Here is a 14,157-nt window from a genome sequence, read left to right as displayed (position 1 = left end):
GCATTGTATGAAAATATGGATTATGGTCTTATGGATTATCAAATTTCTCTTCTTGACTTCTATCTTTTGTTTTTAACTGGGATTATGGCCATACCCTCAGTCACACCATGAGTCCCTCTATCAAGGGCCTGAACCAGGGCTGCCCTAGGCGCCTGCCTAAGCATTGGGAGGCCTGGAACCCATGGTCGCCTGGGTGCCGCCTTACGCTTTTTGAAACACTACTTATACATAAGCATCTCCCTCTTAAATTGCCCTTAAAATAGGAGTTCTCCCCTTAAGATCATGTTACACCCTCATCTCTCTAAGTCATGTAACTTTCTAAAACTTGGACCCCCATAAATTTCTTCATGAGAACCCATAACTTCCATTGAAGGAGGAGTTACCTTATCCCACATAAATCTCTCCCTAGTTGTTAGGAAACTCCCATCCAACTCGAACACCTTCCTCATCTACATCCCCCCAACCACAAATTAAATCACGCCACTCATGAAAATAGGAAAATGGCTATCCTAACCCTATTTATTAAATAAATTCCCTTTAGCCCTTCATACCCCAAGTCCTAAATCAGCCAATAACAAACAAAACATTACTTACATGCCCCTTAAAAATCAATTTAAAAATTAAAAATAAAAGAAATATTTTAATCAATCTAGTTCTTCAACTTCTTGGATCCGATTTGAATAGTACTCCCCGAGTTGGAAAAAAAACTCTTCTCGAGTTTTTGCTATTGCATCTTCACCATCCCTTAGTTGATGGTATACCCTATGTCTCCACGCCATTGTTCTTTGTGAGGCATAAGGCCAAACATTCTTAGCATGTCTGGGCTATAAGCTTCGACATTGATGGAAGGAGTATAAACTTTATGGGCAGTATCACAAGCATCAACAACTTTAGCTCTTACATAGCCATCACGTGTCAATACTGAGATACTTAATTCATAGCTCAAACAGAGATAATTCATAGTTCAAACAGAGAACTCTTTTGCCTACTTCATGGGATGCTAGAGACATTTTATTTAATGTCAGAGTGTAGCCTTACTTGCAATGTTCTTGAGTATGGGAAGCTGCAGAGCTTAGAGAAATAGGACAAATAAGTCCTAAACAAAGATAGAAAAACAGTTCTGCTCATCAAATTTAATTATTTTATTTCCAACAGAAGTTTGACTGCACCAGGAAACATCCAATACTTCTAGTTCAAAAGACCAATTCAATCATACAAGTAGCACAAAACCAAATATATCAATATGAAGCCATTCATTTAAACATGATCATTTGATAGGAGACCCCTGACCTGTCAATTGGCAGGTCCAAACAATTATGTGACCGCAAAATTGTGTTACCCAAGGCCAGCCAACTTGAAGATTCTTTAATAGCTTTAAAGGCATTGTAAATTGGTTTGCTTTGTGCCAATCTGAGTTCAAATTTGACCTTCCCTGGCTGTACAAGAATGAAACATGCAACTTCCATAAAAAACAATCCATGCAAACCTCAAACTGTATTACTAAAAAATCAAGTACCTATTGTTGTTAATCGAAATCAATGAGAAGTAGATATGACTAGGAACCAGATCTCTGGGACTGTGTTTTTTTCTTTGTGGTGACTTCACTCATGATTAGCATCAGTTCTGTCATTTTAGTCTCCAATTCATTGTATTTCTCAGCTCATGCCATTAATATATTTAATGTCTCTCATGCTTTGTTTTCCTTTCAGTTCATGTTTCTGATTTTCTGGTTATTGTTTCATTCTATTCACTTTGAATGGGGTATTAAGGGATTTATATAGTTTTGGGAGCCCAATTAGTTGGGAAAAGGCTTCGACAACGACGACGACAATGATGATGATGATGATGATGACAACATAGTTTTGGGGAGATTGGCTACGAGAGAACCAGGGTAAGTATACTCAGGAGGAGGTTAAAAGTCATGGTCATTTAAGCAAGGGAAGATGTGGATTTGGTGGAGTAGGGAACTAGTAGGGAACAAATAAGAAGGATTGGTCGTTGCTCTAATGGGGCCTGAGCTGCAAGTGAGAGAAATTTTTCTACTGGAAATGGTAATGGGATTTGGTCATTGCAAGGAAAACGAAGTACCAGGAATACCTAGTGCTTTTTCAAAAGAGAGTTCAACAAAGTTGGGACTGATAGTTTAATTTGGTTATATGGAAGGTAGTTTCCTCAGTGGGTAGACAGCCGATTGCCGTCTTGCATCAAGCTTCGGAAGTGTGAGGCCACTAATCACAATAAGAAGTGTCTGCGGCTTTAAGGGGGTTGAAACAAAATGGGGAGAGAATTTTAATTTAGGTAAAACTCATAAGAGGGGAAGTTAATTTCCTGAGTGATTAAACAGCCAAATGTGATTGTGTATCAAGCTCCTGAAGTGATAGGCCATAATCACAATTTCCAAAATCTAAACCATTGAATTATGAGGTAACTGTATGCATTAAAGCAGAACTGCCTTTCTTCAAGGAATGGACAAGGGAAACTTAAAGGCTTGTGTTTGCAATAGCATCAGGAGTTGCTGATTCGACATGGCTGATGCAAACACGGCACCTGTAGGGGTAAGACAACTGATATAACTTTGTGTCGAATATCATCTACTGCTATTAGAAAAGAATAAAGATACATATCACCTAGGGCTTTACCATGAATGTCATGACATGGATTAGGGGAGATACCAATCTCATCAGACGCATCAATTTCATGGAAGATAAGGGAATTTCTACATAATTATAGAACCTACTATCGATTTGTTGTACTAATCAATAAATAATGCAAGCCCAAGGAGTCAGTGGCGAATCACTATGCTAATATGCTGTAACAAGGGATGAATAGGCATACAGGATATTCTACCACTCAATAATTATTTGTCCCTTACTTTTTTTCTTCCCTTTTTTTTCTTCCTTTTCTTGATAAAAGTATGCATTGTCAATTGAAACTTCATTGATTGATGATCTCCTCGAAAATATGTAAATTAATAGAAAAACCTAATGAATAAGGCTTGCATGAAGGTATTAGTGTCTGTATTTGTATGGATGTATGCATGTATATATGTGTGTATGTATAAGTGTGTGTGTATATGTATTTATGAATACATGCAAGCACCACATTTAGTCTATTCATGCGGACATGCATACATGTATGCGCATGTGTGTATGTGTGTATATGTGTATGCACACACCAGATTAAAGCTCCACCTCAAGTGCTCTCAAATATTTTCCTGAGCTTAAACCAAAGATGCAACAGCAAGAAATGATAGTGAAAGACAACTTGAAACATTGAATTTACTAGATAGGAAGGAAAAAGACCAAATTAAGACAAAAAATGACAATCATTTCACCAAACTATGAATGTAAATAAAAGAACGGGCATCAACAAATTACTCAATTCACAGGGAATGATCTTGTGGCGCCAATCAAACCTTCTTAATTTAGCACACCCAAAGCTTCAATAGAATATGATAATAGTTGTCTCCTCCACATAAAAAGTTTAACATACAAGCCATCGAATAGAGATGGTCTAAACTTTAACAGTGTCAAGGAGGCTGAATGACATTCGTCAGAAAGATTAACGAAGGTCAAGAATGTTTATGAACCAGATCTTCTGTAAAATGGTCGGAAGCGTCAGGAGAGAATATCCAATGTCAACATGTTTGCATGACATGTCAGCAACGCCAAAGCAAAACATCAACATGCAAAACAAGTCTTGTGAGATAATTGACACAAATATCTACATTTGTAGCAGCAATTATACAAACATATTAAACTTCAACAGCACTCATAATTTGAAATGATGAAAGAGATGAGGGTAGCAGCCCCATTTCATTGCACTTTCTAAATCTTTTGTATTTATAGCTAATACTATGGGCTCATCTTGATCAAAAACCAAGGAAACCATTATGCTTCTTGTTGCACAAGTATGAGCACAGCTAGATGTACAGTAATACAGGAAGGCGACTTTGCCTTTTTCAGCAGCTGCAGATGTCATCTGTTTAAAGATCTATGAGCACCTATGTTACTTACAGAAATTAGCATGTTTACAGAGAAGTTTTCAGTCCCATGAGATTAATTAATAGCCATTTAGGTCTCATCCAACTCTCCTCCAAGCAAGATTAACATACTATATCTAGTAAAAAGAAGTCCTAAACACAGAAGTCTATGTATTTTTCTAATAGTATTCATGCAAGCAGGTTGGTTCTAATAGATGTATAAGGCAAACCAACACATTTGCAAAGCAGTTCGGAATATCAAACTGAGTCGCACAAATAAAAGCTCAGTACCATGTATAAACTGACACAATATTTGTCAAAGAAATTAAATTTTGCATCAATATATACAGTTACAACCAGATTCTTTACGGTGGCTGAAGTCTGCAAATGCACATTATTATGTGAAGGGTATACAAAGTACGCATTGACAGCGTAGAGAAACTGCATATGTTCAACTTACACCCTGAACTTAGGGGTCTTTAAGCAAAGGCCATGTTTTGGAGAAGGAAACTTCATTCTATTCATATGAAACAAAGAGGGCACTCTCCAGTTTTCACACAAGTTAGGCAATCATGCAGCAATAATACAACAGGTGAAAGAAGTCTTAAGAATTGATACCGTACATGAACTTCCTCAATAGCTGAACGGAGCTCGGCATTATCTTTCACCGACTTGAGATGATTCACAATGCCCCAAACTACAGTGAGATTATCCACTATCTTCTCTAATGGCACCACTAATTTATCCCAAGTTGGCTCCACGGTATTCTCTAATTCAACCAAATCATCTTCCTGCAAATTCAGACAAGAACAGCAGATAGTTTTTAAAGCATGAAAGATCGATGGAGTCTACCTTCCTTTTATAGATCCAAGTAATTTACAATAGAACTCCTTGGATTATCTGCTAACCACTCAATCAATTACTTATTCGGAATGATAAAAGGGAAAAATAGTAAATATGAAAAACAAATTGTGTAAATGTGCGTTTTAATGATATCGATTGTACAAATAAAAAATGATTGTACGAATAACAAGTCTCTTTTTGTTTGGTGGGGGGAAAACGAATAACAAACTTTCCTGTGACCTTTGCCAATAAATGAACGCACTAATTGAACCGGTCCTTGTATGTTTCAGGGGAAGAGCGATTGCATTTAGCCAGGGATGGGGTTTTTGGAGCATCAATCAACACACCCATTCAAATGCAGTATTCTTCCAAATGTCCCTCTTAGATATGAGTTTTGGATCTTAAATTTTATAGTCGATAATCTCAACCACTACAGCCATGAATCTGGAAAGAAAATGGAATTAACCTTAAAACTAGACTGTTTTGAAAAACTTTGTTCTGGAAGTGTTTATTTTTCTTTGCATATCATCAAATATGCAAGCTGCAAAAATTATAGATCTAAAGCAAAATGTACTTGAGTGACTTAGAATGTATCTCAGATCCTACAGTTAACGTTTCTCAAAAAAAATAAAAAAAAATTATCGTTTCTCAAACAAAAAAAAAAAAAAAGTGTGTCAAATCCTAAATCTATCTCTAAGATGGATTTTTGGAAGGGGAACATATTTGAATTGGTGCATCCAGGACACACCATAGTTTTTTTTTATAACTAGATGTTTCAAGGGCATAAATGTCCTTCATAAGATGCTGATCGTGTACCACTACACTTCAGACATTTTGAAGATTGTAATGGCACTTTTCAATCATTGGTCCAGAGAGACGTGTATATATAACTTGAAAGACTCATTATTTTTTTTATTTTATTTTTTTCAAGGTAGATTGATGAGGAAGGGTTTCCCCTTTGAAAGACTCATCATTCATCTAATGAAAAGTTGGAGATAAACCTAAAGACTCCTTCCCCAAGCTTCTTAGCTCTAGACACATACCAGGCCTATGTAACAGCCAGTAGTCAAATCCCCCTCATAGTTTACTAACAAGCAAAGACATGCCCTGAACTTTCGCCCAAACCAAAGAATCTCATAGCACTCCCTTCAATGAAACCAATTGAAGAAATGATTTGCTATCATGAAAGTAAATGAAATGTTGATTAGTCAAATAGAAATAACCAATGAAGCAGTCGATGGAAATCTAACATAAGCACTTAACATAGTAAGACCACAACTCAATTCATATTTACTGCTTTTAAAATCGGTACTCGAGCCCGAACTTTCCTCGGTCACTTGGACCAAGCAGGGTGCAGGATCCATATGAATAACTTAAGACTCACGGAGAGTCTGATCCAAATCACTGAATTTTCATGTATTTTTCTGTAGAGACTTGGCCAAGTTGGCGGTCTAAGTCGGCCTCTGACACAGGATCCAGATACCAATAAGTTCAAGCCCAATACTGAGCTTTTAATCACTGATTCGTATAATGGATTTGATACGAGAACTTGGCAAAATTCGATAAATTGAGGGACTCGATAAATTGAGGGAATCAACTTTCACATCCAATGTCAGAAAATTGTTTTTAGTTAGCAAATACCAGAAAGAGATATGGTCACCATGGTAGATCATGTGCATGGCACATCACATCCAAAAAGACACAAATATCTCCTATGATCATGAATGTGTTCCCTTGTTCTTTTGGTTTATATTGTCATTGTAAAATATATCCATTTGTTAAAATGCATGGAAATGAAGGGGGATTGGGTTTTCTTTTGTGTAAGAGACTGCAACTTTTCCAGAAATTTATCGAGGAGGTTATTCCCAATTGAAATATAAGAATTTGACTGTGGTCATTGAGGCTGAGAAGTTGTTCTCCATGAAGCACATCATCTTTGCATGACAAGCGAATTAAAACCCACTAAAATGTAAACTTGTTCTTCTTCTGCCTTTGAAACCTTTTTTTAACAATCTTTTCAGCAATTCATGATTTCAACATTATTGTGTTCCATTCTGTTTCACTTGAATAAAATGTGTATATCATCAAGGAGAGGGCACATTCTTATCCAAAAAGGAAGGAAAATGGAGACCAACACACTCTACGTGTAATCAGATGGGAAAATGACTATGATGATGACGGTTGTAATGAGATCGTACTACAAAGAACAGGGACTTTAGAAGATAATTCATAGAAGAGGTCATAACTTGGTGAAGTCTTTAAGTCTCAAAGTTTAAACTTTAATATTGCAACTACAATTCTTCAGATTGTTTCAGTTAGAATGATAATGGATTGTGATGCTGACATTTATGTTCTATCATTTTTCTAAAGGGATAGTTATACATGGGTTTCATACTTTTCATAAAAGTGTGAATGGAAAACGAGTTTTGTTCATTTGTCCAAATCCCCACTAAACATACCGATTATTTTTCTAACTCTCGCAAGTCGCAACTATGGTTTCTGCTTTTCTCATAGTTCAACTGTAGTAACTAAGTTAAGCAAGAGGCAGGATGCATATTAATTCTTTTCTATTTTTCATCTTTTCATCTTTACAATCACATATTTTTCCCAAATATACAGAAAAAAAAAAACAGCATCTGAACTCCTTTCATGAAGCAACACAAAGAACTCAATGCCTTAACCATGAAATACCCTAGGCTATATATTATGTGCAAGTATCTATCAAAGTATCGGGAAACTTTCCTTTTAGTTTTCCTTTTTTTTCCCTTTCTTATTTATTTATTTCTTTGCTTGGCTAGTTTGCTGCAGAAAAATTCTATGTCAAGAAAACAAAATAAACATTTAGAATGTTAGATGAAAATGTTATTTCTTCATTATTTGTAATATTGGGAATTAACATAAAAGAAACCCTTTTTATTTTTAAAGTTTAAAAATAGTCCCATATATTTTATATTTGTACACTTCAAAGTCCCATTTTTATTATTGTACTAGTTTTATTTTTTTTATATATCAGATTAAGCTCAAATTTTGGGCATCCATATTTTTTACCATAACGCACTTATAAAAAACAGTAAAAGACGTAATTAAGTTAAATAAAAAAACCAAAATATCCCTACACAATTTAAAATTTTAGGTGTATTTTGGTCATTTTATCTATTTTTTAAATTTTAACAAATGTGAGATTGTGATAAGTATCAACACTCCAAATTTGATACCAATCCCAAGTATTAAAATAAAATACAATACACACTCAGAAAGTGGGACTTGAGCATGAAATATAAAACATACATAATTGTTGGCTATGTGGTCATTCTAAGCCTTAAAGCGAAGAGTCTTTCGCTCAGTGGAAGCCAAAGAGAGACTGAATCTGGGTGCTTGACGCACTAGGGCCCAGATTCATATACCACAATTATTAGAGGCAATGAGAGTATACGTTTTGAGAGTGTGAGCTCAGAAAGGTGTGAGGGTCACCACCCAGTCAGGACTATATTGATTAGAATGCTTTATAGTTGATGTGATAAGTCAGGGCTTAGAGAATCCAATCGAGAATAATAGAATCTGAGTATTTAAAAGAGTATTCGTCCTGTATGGAATTGTCGGCTTACGGGACATGAGCCCAAATCCTGCACAAGACCGTTCCATGGCATGTGCACCCACAGTCTTATGGGGAAGCCACTCTTCTATAGTATTATCCGACTTAAAAGAGTTAGTGTACATGTGCTTTGAGAGGACTCATGTATTTGAGTAGAAACATGTGCCACAGGGGTGCACCAGTAATCCCCTGAACCCTTGGTGACGGGAAGCTCTGGCTCAGCAACTTTAGTGTGGCCAATTATGTGTCCCTGTCATAGATTGTGGAGCATAGGTCCGTTGGTTCAGCTTGAAACACCGGTGGAACGTCATTCGGGATAGCCCAATTGAAAACTCCAATTAGTGTTATATGTCTAGAGATCTTATTTAATCTAAAATTGATGAGCAAAGATTTTATATTGATGAGAAAATGTATAATAATGTTGAAATTTTATTTTGATAATTTTTGGGATTTTTGAAGAATTTTTCAGATTTTTTGATGCATCAAAACTTGTTTTATTGAAATTATTTGGCCAAAATGACGATCGAGGACAAGCCATTGGGATGCCACGTGGGTCCCAAGTGACCATAAGGATGCCACGTGGCACCCCCACACCCCCTTGGGTGCTGACATCATGCCCATGCGTGGGGAGCATTGTTGTCTTTTGTTATTTGGTTATATTATCTTTATTTAAAACATTATGTTTTATAATGTTCTGACTTAAGTGAGTTATTTTGTCACATGGTGTTTTGTTCACACATGTGGTTTATTTACATGTGGTTTATTTGGCATGTGTGAAGTCATGAAAGTTTGAGAATTAATTTGATTTATATTATTATCCACATATAATTTTGTGGCATGTAGGTATATCTCATGTGGCACTACATTATGGGCTTGACCCATGTGAAACTTTAATGTTGTTGAAATCCTATTGGTGGTGTCATAAGATATTTTATTCACATGTGTGGATGTCCCATATTACCTTTATGTCTATATCCATGTCTTTTATTGACTCTCACAAATTATTTAAAAACCATGAGCATAAATGTAAACATGAATTTGGACTTAATGGGAAACAAAACATGGAGCTAAGGGCTTTAAGGTAAAATGACTATAACCTAGGTTTTAAGGAGTGACGGGTGTCAAAAGCTCATCTATTGATCTTGGTAATAAGATATGGATGAGTGGCTTGGATAAAAGCCTCTCATGTGCCATTGATTTAAGGAATCAATGATCAATATCAAATTCACCTTTATAATCTAAGTATAAAAATAACTTATGTGATCAATTATAACCCTAACTTGTGTATTCACTTCAAAGAGAGAGAGAGCCCCCTTGACAAAAAGGTCACCACCTATGAGACTATCTTTTTCCTTGAGCTTTTATTTGAACCCTTTCATAGAGTAGTCCCTCATTTGTGTGATCAAGCTCATACTATTGCTTCACTAATTTATTGATTTTTCTTTCTTATATTTATTCCTACCTCATTTTCATTATCAAAGCTTGTTGTAATTATTAATTTACAATAGCTTTCTTCATTTTGGTCATGAAAACTTGATATTTGAAGAGTCCCAAAGCAATTGTATAGTTCATACACATGGTATGTGTAGACTAACTTGCTTACTCTATGATCTTGAGTAGTTTCACCTTGATTTTTTTTATCTTATTTTTCTGGAATTTTTTCTGAGAATATACAACTGATGAGAGGTTTCATCGTATTTGAGCATATGAAATAGTCCCGTGAGTTCTTTTTTTAATGAGAAAAGTTTGTGTGGTCCCTTATGGACCAGATGGTGTAGCTTCCCCATAACTTCCTTATTTTGTATGGTATCTGTCTCAAACTTTGAAGGCCTATTTTGATACATGTCTCTCTCATAATTTGATCCCCATTAAGTGAAATAAAAATGATCATTTGCTTCTCATTTCATTGATCTCATTGAGTTATTATTATCACCTATGCCTTAGACAATAGGACAAAATTAAGTCCTCAAAAGGCCCTTTCGTGGCCCGGGCACAAGGGGTTCGAACCATGGCTTCCCCATATATTTTTGCATGTTAATTTGATATATTTATATTTATTGAGTAATTCATGATTAATTAAATTGAGAATGTTATGTGAATATTGAGATTGTTCTTTAATATTGCGGTACGAGCTTTAATGCTATGCTTTATTGTTTATATAAATTGAAATCTCATTGGATCATTATGATCAAGTGTATGATGTGTATGAGACATTGATATATATGATGAAGATGAAAAATGAAGATAGAATTATCACGTAATTTTGATATAATGGGAAATTTTGAGTGCAAGTCATATAATATGTCGTAGAGGTGTACATTGTGAGTATTTGAACATTATATTGAGTTTAATTATATTTTTTTGAGTAAGAGATTTGTAAGGACCTATGAGGGTTGAATTTTTATTATTTAAATGTATATAAACTATGTTTGTAGGCTGGAATATATGTATTATGGTTTTGTATTGAGGTTTTCATGCATTTAAATTTTAATACAATGGAAAAGTTTTAAAATAACGCAAAGAACGTGTTTCTAGCATTGGTCTTATACCACCAACAATAACTACGTTTACATTTTGATAATAAAAAAGGATTTTTTTCATAAATTTCTTTGAATCATGTTATCCAAATTGAGTGTATTTGACAAGTAGCCTTACATGAGAACACTGGTCCTCTTTCCTAATGGGTTTCCCTATTGATGGTTTGCCATGTGCTTGTCCTATCATATTCCAAGAAATCTTCATAATAGTGATAGCTTGACAATTTACAGTAACAAATCACAATTTGAGAATAGCGACAGGCTGAAGATTCACAGTAAACCCATCAAAACATAAGGGGACATCGATCAGCTAGCCATTTACAGTAAGGTTTTCAATACCTGGAAACAGCAAGGGAAATGGAATGAAAAGGTCGAAGATTTTCTTCAGCATTACAGACTAATTCTTGGAACTTGTAAGATCCTTTGTACTGGGCCAACATAAAAAATGAAAATGGGAGGAGAAAAAGCTCAACAGCCAAGAACAAAAGATTCAATTGCATAAAATGAGAGAGACGAAAAACACGAGCTTAAATCACCCACAACAGAGAGAGAGAGTAAATCCCAGTAAATTCGAGTAAAACTAAACTAGTCTCTGTTAAAGAATCACCACACAGAAGAAAGAACAGGATTTCAAATAATTCGAGCCTCATCTTTCACAGCAAACAGTGCATAAAAGCAAAAGTTCAAATAATGAAACTTAAACCAAGAAATTACAAATAAATAATCATTATTACAAGTTTTCATCTGATAATCCAACCAAATTGAAGCGAAACCCACACAAAAAAAATGATTACGGAAAAGATAAAAAGCAAAGAAAAGAAAAGTTAGTACCAGTCGTCTCAAAAGCGTCTTTATTCCAGTCCTCACATGCTTGGCCTCAATCATGTCATATGGAGGAAAGGTGAATTCACTCAACAGTGGATTCTCACCTTCTGTTTCTGCTGAAGAAGGGATTGGACTCTCTGCAACTTTTGCCGCCATTAATAGAAGCTTCAAGCCACTTAACAAAAAAAATTGAACTTTCAGTATGTTTCCATTTTCTCTTTATAAAGAAATGAGACTAAGAATTTTCCATTCTCTCTCCAGAGTGACGATTGAGGACCGAGGAGTCGTGGTCACAGGAGACAATGATCATGGTCCAAAAAAGAAAAAATTATGCTGAATTGCTCATTTCTTCGTTGGAGTTTTTGACTTTCTTTACATCTCTCCATAATGATATTGGTTCAGACTTCAGAGTGAACTTTCAAATTCGACAAATATATATATATATAAAAGAGGTGTGACCTAGTGCGTATGGCTACGGTAAAAACCAATGGTTCATATTCAGTCTGGGCTGATCTGTCCATTACAAATATTTGATAATATTTTTATTTTAATTTTTTTTTACAAATCCAAATCACCTGTGTTTTTCAAAAATAGACGAATCAATAAAAAATATAAAAAAAAATATTTACATGAAATAAATTAACCAAAATACCCTCAAAAAGTTTTTTAAGGATAATTTGGTTAATATTTTTCACTAATTGTTGTTTTATATTTTTATTAAGTGCGCCTTGATAAGAAGAACGTATGCCTAAAATTTCAAGTGATTTTGATTTGTAGAAAAAACATTTAAATTCAAACACTATCGGACATCCGTGAGCATAAGATCGGCCACAAAATGGCCTAGATTCAATCTGAACCATTCGGGTGTGGGCATATGGGTATACAGCAGTAACTCCCCATATATATATATATATATATATATATATATATATATATATATATATATATATATATATATATATATATATATATATATATATATATATATATATATATATATATATATATATATATATATATATATATATAAGAAAAAGGTTGTGTACGCCCATGTGTGTACCACTACAGTAAACGTCTAACGGCTCAGATCGAATATGGGTTGATCTGACAATCACGGTTGTTCGAGAGTATTTGAATTTTAATTATTTTTTTCACAAATCGAAATGATATGAAATTTGGAGTGTGTGTATCTTAGTGAGGCATACCTAATAAAAATATTTCAAAAAATAATTTGCAAGAAACTTTTTTAGGGTATTATGGTCAATTTATTTCATATAAAATATTTTTTTGATATTTTTTGTTGATTCTTCTATTTTTGATGAATACACTTTCCAAATTTCTGATCATTCCTATTTGTAGAAAAAAAATGAAAAATAAAATACTACCGGACATCCATAATTTGACCCGTTTGGCATTTACTGTAGCGGTACACAAATCGGCATACCGTAGCATCTAATCGGCGTACCTTAGCATCTTCAATATATATATATATATATATATATATATATATATATATATATATATATATATATATATATATATATATATATATATATATATATATATATATATATATATAAAGCTGGGATTAACCCACGAGCTCATATGAACATATGACCCAAATGGCCCAAATTGAATTTGGGCCGATCTGACGATCACGGATGTCTGGTAGTATTTAAACTTTATTCATTTTTCTAAAATTCCAAATCACTTGAAATTTTAGGTGTGTGTTCTTCTCATCAAGGTGCACCTAATAAAAATATAAAAAAAATTATTTGAGAAAAAAATATGACCAAAATATCTTCTGAAACATTTTGGGGATATTTTGGTCAATTAATTTTATGTAAAATATTTTTTTTGATATTTTTCAAAGATTCAACTATTTTTTATAAACACATGCCCAAAATTTCAAGTGATTTGGATTTATAGAAAAATAATAATAATAATAATAATAATAAACTACCGGACATCCATGATCGTCAAATCGGCCTAGATTCAATTTGGGCCGTTAGGCACATATGTTCATACGAACTAGTGGGCTAATCCTAGCTTTTTCCTATATAGAAAAAGATAGGGTGCGTAGCCTAGCTTAGATAAGCTAAATACGCCAACGGCCCAGATTGAATCTGGACCGATCTGAAGATCACGGATGTCTGGTAATGTTTGAATTTTAATTTTTGTTTCTACAAATCCAAATCACTTGAAATTTTAGGCGCGTATTCATAAAAAAGATGTGAATATTTGAAAAATATTTAAAAAATATTTTACATGAATAGCATTGACCAAAACACCCTTGAAAGTTTTGGGGGTATTTTGGTTAATTAGGTTTTTGCAGATAATCTTTTTTATATTTTTATTAGGTGCGCTTTGATGAGAAG

At 34.2% G+C, this 14,157-nt stretch overlaps 1 pseudogene across 1 annotated transcript in view; it reads right to left on the bottom strand.

The window, feature by feature from the left end:
- LOC18446433 (organellar oligopeptidase A, chloroplastic/mitochondrial-like) overlaps positions 1–12,208 on the bottom strand; it is a 66,756-nt pseudogene extending 54,548 nt beyond the window's left edge. Inside the window, exons 1-5 of the transcript XR_016048181.1 lie at positions 11,786–12,208; positions 4,606–4,773; positions 1,291–1,436; positions 860–941; positions 384–449 (exon numbers count right to left, since the gene is read on the bottom strand). The product of XR_016048181.1 is annotated as an organellar oligopeptidase A, chloroplastic/mitochondrial-like (transcript). The remainder of the gene's footprint in view (positions 1–383; positions 450–859; positions 942–1,290; positions 1,437–4,605; positions 4,774–11,785) is intronic.
- Positions 12,209–14,157: the final 1,949 nt, after the last annotated feature.

Source organism: Amborella trichopoda, chromosome 13 (genome assembly GCF_054954075.1).
Source record: "Amborella trichopoda isolate Santa Cruz 75 chromosome 13, AtrichopodaSantaCruz75HAP2 v2.0, whole genome shotgun sequence".
NCBI classification, from domain to species: Eukaryota; Viridiplantae; Streptophyta; class Magnoliopsida; order Amborellales; family Amborellaceae; genus Amborella; species Amborella trichopoda.
Note: the sequence above shows the minus strand (reverse complement) of the source record. Positions and strands in the feature narration are given on the sequence as shown.